Source organism: Sus scrofa, chromosome 5 (assembly GCF_054392235.1).
Source record: "Sus scrofa isolate SSC_HxYL_T2T_F1_AM1 chromosome 5, Sscrofa_HxYL_maternal_Yorkshire_Landrace_v2.0, whole genome shotgun sequence".
Classification (NCBI taxonomy): Eukaryota; Metazoa; Chordata; class Mammalia; order Artiodactyla; family Suidae; genus Sus; species Sus scrofa.
Window position 1 is genome coordinate 7,497,647 of NC_139387.1, and position 6,813 is coordinate 7,504,459.

Consider the following 6,813-nt stretch of genomic DNA (forward strand, 5'->3'; position numbering starts at 1 on the left):
AGTGGTCTTTCTCAGATCCTGACCCACTTCTGAGCCCGGCCTGAGGTCCTAGCCTCCTTGGGCCATAGCACCTTTCCAGCCAAAGCACCTGTGCTTTCTATCACCTTCCCATTTGTAGACCACCTCTCCACTTTTTTTTCATCTCTAATCTTGCAGAGGTATGACTGCTAGATCACTCTTAAATCTTGTATTGGCTTATTTGAAATCTCGTATCTTCTCTTAAAAGAAAGCTGAAGAGTAATGGATGGTCTTGACTCCACTGTTAAACCAGAAGTAGGGTTTGTTTCCTTGTCTTAATTTTAAACAGGAAAACAAATCTGTGAAAACGCCGCAGCTTTAACCGGAGTAGAGAGAGAAGACTTGTGAGAGACCTTAAAGTTTTAGTAGGAACACTACCAAGTTTTTCTAAGACCAAGTTTTGTTAAATGAATGATTCCATATCAAGAGTTCTGTCATCTAATTTATTGTGTTCCCGCAGGAATACTAGAAACCCATAGTAAATTAAGGTATCGAGGGCATATTTATCCTTCATTCAACACTTTCACTGAATGTAACTATATATATAATATGTATTCATTAACTATGTATTATATATATATATAAATATATATGAAATAGGACCTGGGGTCCTATGTATGTATATAGGTCTCATAATGTATATATACCCCAGGTACTATTATAGATGGGAGAGACTGATGAAGGAGTGAAACTTCTGGTAGGGAAGTAACACACAAGTCAACAAATAAATGCTTCAAAAAATCTCAGTAAAGGAATTCCCATTGTGGTTCAGTGGAAGCAAATCTGACCAGCATCCATTAGGACACAGGTTCAATCCCTGGCCTCGCTCAGTGGGTTAAGGATCCGGTGTTGCGGTGTTGCCATGAGCTGTGGTGTAGGTTGCAGACGCAGCTCAGATCCCGCGTTGCTGTGGCTGTGGTGTAGGCCGGTGGCTACAGCTCCGATTCGACCCCTAGCCTGGGCGCCTCCATATGCTTCGAGAGCGGCCCAAGAAATGGCAAACACACACACACACACACACACACACACACACACACACACACACACACACACACACACACAAAGAGTCCCAGAATGGAAGGACAAAGAGGGCCAGGCATGGGCCAGGCTGAAAAGGTAATTGGTAAAGTAAGTGCTGAAATACTTCTCAAATTTGGCAAGAAACATAAACCTATAGATTTAAGAAACTGAGTAAAAATTGATATGCCGAGACACATCACCATTAAACTTCTAAAAACTAAAGACAAAAAAAAACCTTGAAAGCAGCCAGAGAAAATAACACTACTGAGGAAAATTGATTTGAATGAGTGATTTCTCATCACAAATAATGGAGGCCCAGAAAGAAGTGGCAAAATATTTTTTCAGGATGGAAAAAACAAAATAAACTGTCAACCCAGCTCCTATACCCAATTAAAATATTCTTCAGGAGTTCCCGTTGTGGCTCAGCAGTAATGAACCTGACTAGTATCCATGAATCGCTGGCTTTACTCAGTGGGTTAAGTATCCCACGTTGCCATGAGCTGTGGTGTAGGCCAGTAGCTACAGCTCCAATTTGACCCTTAGCCTGGGAACTTCCATATGCTATGGATGAGGCCCTTTAAAGACAAATGCAATAAAATAAAATATTCTTCAGCAATGAAGGGACAATCAAAAAAGTTTCAAAGCAACTGAAATGGAACAAATAAAAATTGTTACCAAAAAAACCCCACAAGTTTCAGATGGGCGTTCCCTTGTGTTGCAGCAGGTTAAGGAACTGGCATTGCCACTGATGCAGCTTGGGTAACTGCTGTGGTGCAGGTTTGATCCTTGGCTTGGGAACTTCTGTTTGCCAAGGGCACAACCAAAAAGGAAAAAAAAAGTCTCAGGTGAAGGAAAATGAAGAGAGTCTTTGTTACTAGCAGAACCATACAAAATATGGCTAAAGGAAGTTCTCTAAAACAGGAAGGATGGAGTTCCCGTTATGGTGCAGCAGAAACAAATCTGACTAGTGTCCATGAGGATATAGTTTTGATCCCTGGCCTCGCTCAGTGGGTTGGGGATCCGGCATTGCCATGAGCTGTGGTGTAGGTCGCAGGATGCAGCTCGGATCCTGCTTTGCTGTGGCGGTAGCGTAGGCTGGCAACTGTAGCTCTGATTGGATCCCTAGCCTGGGACCTTCCATATGCCGAGGGTGCAGCCCTAAAATAAATAAATAAATTAATTAAATTAAATAAAACAGGAAGGAAACAATAAAACAAGGAAGCTTGGAACAACAGGAAGAAGAAAGAAAACAGTAAAAAAAAAAAAACAACAGGTAAATTTGACAGGCTTCCCTTCTCCACTTGAGTTTTCAAAATCATGTTTAACAGTTGAAGTAAATCTTATAGCACTGTCTTATGTGGTTTTAAATATATATGGAGGAAATATTTAAGAAAATTATAAACTGTGGAGGGTAAAGGAACATAGAGGAAAGTAAGTTATCTATTCTTCCCTGGTAAAATTATGACACCAGAGTTCCAGTTTTTGCTCAGCAGTAATGACCTGACTAGTATCCATGAGGAAATCTGTTAAATCCCTGGCTTCACTCAGTGGGTTAAGGATCCAGTGTTGCTGTGGCTGTGGCATAGGCCAGCAGCTGCAACTCCGATTGACCCCTAGTTTGGGAACTTCCATATGCTGTGGGTTTGGGCCTTACAAAAAAAAAAAAAAGACACTAGTATACTGTCATGAGTTATTATGTATATATAATGTAATAACTAGAACAACCATTTTAAAAATATAAAAGAGATACACTCAAAAATATAGACCAATCAAGATGGAATTCTAAAACAGGTTTATGTAACTCACAGGAAAGCAAGAAAACAAAAAGCAAGATGTGAAAAACAAAGAGAACAAAACAAAAAATGAAGCAATAGACTTAATTCTTATATCAATAATTACATTAAATGTAAATGGTCTAAATATACCAATTAAGAGACAGAGATTGGCAGAGGAGATTAAAAAAGCCTGACCCAATATATGCTGTCTCACTTCAAAAATTATGATATAGGGGAGTTCCTGTCATGGTGCAGTGGTTAACGAATCCGACTAGGAACCATGAGGTTGCGGGTTCGGTCCCTGCCCTTGCTCAGTGGGTTAACGATCTGGTGTTGCTGTGAGCTGTGGTGTAGGCCGGCGGCTCCAGCTCTGATTAGACCCCTAGCCTGGGAATCTCCATATGCCGCAGGAGCAGCCCAAGAAATAGCAAAAAGACAAAAAAAAAAAAAAAAAAAAAAAAAAAAAGATATAGGAAAGGTGCAAGTTAAAAGACGGAAAAAGATATATCTTGCAAACATTACTCAAAGGAAAGCTGGAATTACTATATTAATATTGGATAAAGTAGACTTTAGAGCAAAGAATATTACCAGAGAAAGGAGAGGACTTTATAAATGCTCAAACAAAAAAAGTCAGCCCACCAAGAAGACACAGCAGTCCAAAATGTATACACATTAAAACTGTGCTGCAAAACATGTAAGGCAAAACCCGATAGACCTGAAAGTAGAAACAGACAAATCCACCATTAGAGTGGTGACTTCAGCACCTCCCTTTCAACAATGGATAGAACTAGACAATCAGCAAGAATATAGAAGAACTCAACACCACCAATAACCAATGGGATCGAATCAAATTTGCCCAATAACAGCAGCATAACGTATTCTTTTTCAAGGGCCATAGGGTAGGGAGTTCCCTGGTGGCTCAGCAGGTTAAATATTCTGTATTGTCACTGCTGTGGCTGAGGTACTGCTGTGGTGAGAGTTCAATACCTAGCCCCAGAACTTCTGCATGCCTCAGGCAAAGCCAAAAAAAAAAAAAAAAAAAACAGAAAAAACAAAACCACAAAACAGTTCCATGGAGCATATACCAAGACAGACTATATACTGGGCATAAAACAAATCTTTAAAAATTCTAAAGGATTGATGGAGTTCCCGTCGTGGCGCAGTGGTTAACGAATCCGACTAGGAACCATGAGGTTGCGGGTTCGGTCCCTGCCCTTGCTCAGTGGGTTAACGATCCGGCGTTGCCGTGAGCTGTGGTGTAGGTTGCAGACGCGGCTCGGATCCCGCGTTGCTGTGGCTCTGGTGTAGGCCGGTGGCTACAGCTCCGATTCAACCCCTAGCCTGGGAATCTCCATATGCCGCGGGAGCGGCCCAAGAAATAACAACAACAACAACAACAACAAAAAGACAAAAGACAAAAGACAAAAAAAAAAAAAAAAAAAAAAAAAAAGATGTTTAAAAAAAAATTCTAAAGGATTAATTATACAGTATATTCTTCAACCACAATGAAATCAGATTATAAGTCAAAAAGAGAAGATAACAGAAAATTCTCTAAACACCTAGAAATTAAATAACACATTTCTGGAGTTCCTGTCGTGGCTCAGTGGTTAACGGATCTGACTAGGAACCATGAGGTTGCAGGTTCCATCCCTGGCCTTGCTCAGTGGGTTAAGGATCCGGCATTGCCATGAGCTGTGGTGTAGGTTGCAGATGCGGCTTGGATCCCACATTGCTGTGGCTGTGGTGTAGGCCGGCAGGTGTAATAGCTCCAATTCGACCCCTAGCCTGGGAACCTCCATATGCCTCGGGAGTGGCTCTAGAAATGGCGAAAAGACAAATAAATAAATAAATAACACATTTCTAAATAACCTATGGATAAAAAATGAAGTCTTAAGGGAAATTTAAAAACTTATATTGAACTGAATGAAAATAAAAACAGGACATCCAAATTTATGGCACACTGCTAAAGTAGTGCTGAGGAAAATTTTTAGCACTAAATGTAGACATGAGAAGAGAGGAAGCAGAGAGTTCCCGTCGTGGCTCAGTGGTAACAAACCCAACTAGTATCCATGAGGACTCGTTTTGATCCCTGGCCTTGCTCAGTGAGTTAAGGATCCAGCACTGCCATGAGCTGAGGTGTAGGCTGCAGATGGCTTGGATTCCTTGTTGCTGTGGCTGTGGTATAGGCTGGTAGCCGTAGTTCTGATTTGACCCCCTAGCCTGGGAATTTCTATATGCCCCACATGCAGCCCTAAAAAGCAAAAAAAAAAAAAAAAAAAAAAAGAGAGAGAGAGAGAGAGGGAACAATCTAATTTTCCATTTCAAGAACATAGAAAAAGAAGAGCAAAACAAACTCCAAGCAGATTGAAAGAAATAATAAAGAGCAGAAATCATTGAAGTTGAAAACAGAAAAACGATAAAGAAAATTAAGGAAAAAAATAGGTTATTTGAGTAGTTTGATAAAATTGACATACTTTTAGAAAGACTGACGAAGGAAAAAGGGAGAAGGTGCAAATTACCAATACCAGGATTGAAACGGGAGATGGTTACCTACTCTGCTGACGTAAGGAAAAACCACAAGCTCTACACACATACATTTATCAACTTAGACAAAACGGACTACGTCCTCAAAAAACACAAACACCACAACTCATCCAATATGAAATAAACAATCTGAATACCCCTGTAACTATTAAGGAAATTGAATTTGTAATTTTATAACTTCCCCAAAAGAAATCTCCAGGCCCAGATGGTTTCACTAGAGAATTCCACCAAATGGTTAAAGAAGAATTAAACCAATTCGACACGATCTCTTCCAGAAAATAGAAGCGCACTTTCCAATTCATTGTATGAAGCTAGTTTGAACCTGATAACCAAACTGAACAAAAAAGAGAGTACCAAAAAAGAAAACCACAGGCGTTCCCTGGTGGCCTAATGGTTAAAGGATTCAGTGTTGTCACTGCTGTGGCCCGGGCTTTAGCCTGGAATTTTCCACATGCCATGGATATGGCAAAAAAAAAAAAAAAAAAAAAAAAAAAAAAAATCAATGGGTTCCACCATATTAACAGGTTCAAGAAGAAAAATCATAAGATCATATCAGTAGATACAGAAATAAAATTGTCAAAATTCAACATGCACTTATGATTAAAAAAAAAAAAACTCTCAGAGAGGTAGGAATACAGAGCTTCCTGAACTTGATAAAGGGCACCTACAAAACCCTGCAGCTAACATTATACTTAATGATGAAACACTGAATGCTTTCCCCTACAACTTGGAACAAGGTAGGGATGGCTTCTCTTATCACTTTTATTCAGTATAGCACTAGAACTTCTAGCCACTCCAATGAAGGGGAAAAAAGATGTAAAAGGCATACGGATCAGAAATCAAACCGTCCTGTTTTTAGATGACACATAGTTTGTGTAAAAAATTTCAAGGAATTAAAAAAAATTCTTAGGAGATGTAAGATTGGCAAGGTCACAGAATACAAGACACACATGTAAAGATTAATTGTGTTTGTAAGTAGAAACTATGGACATGACATAGAAATTTAAAACTATGCCACTTTATAATTATCAAAAAATTAAAGCTATAAATTTAATGAAGCATGTATAGGTCTTATATGCTTAAAAATAACACTGATGAGAGAAATTTTAAAAGCTTTTATAATATACGGAGAGACAGACTGTGTTCAGGAAGTGAAAGAATGAACACAGTAAAGATGTCACCTGTCACCAAATTGATGCACAGTATCATGCAACTCCTATCAAGATCCCTGCCATTTTTAATAGTAAAATTTTGTTTTATTTTATTTTTTTGTCTTTTTGTCTTTTTTAGGGCCACACCCACGGCATAGGGAGGTTCCCAGGCTAGGGGTCGAATTGGAGCTACAGCTGCTGGCCTCCATGACAGCCACAGCAACGAGGGATCCAAGTCGCATCTGCAACCTACAGCACAGCTCATGGCAACTCCAGATCCTTAGCCCACTGAGTGAGGCCGGGAA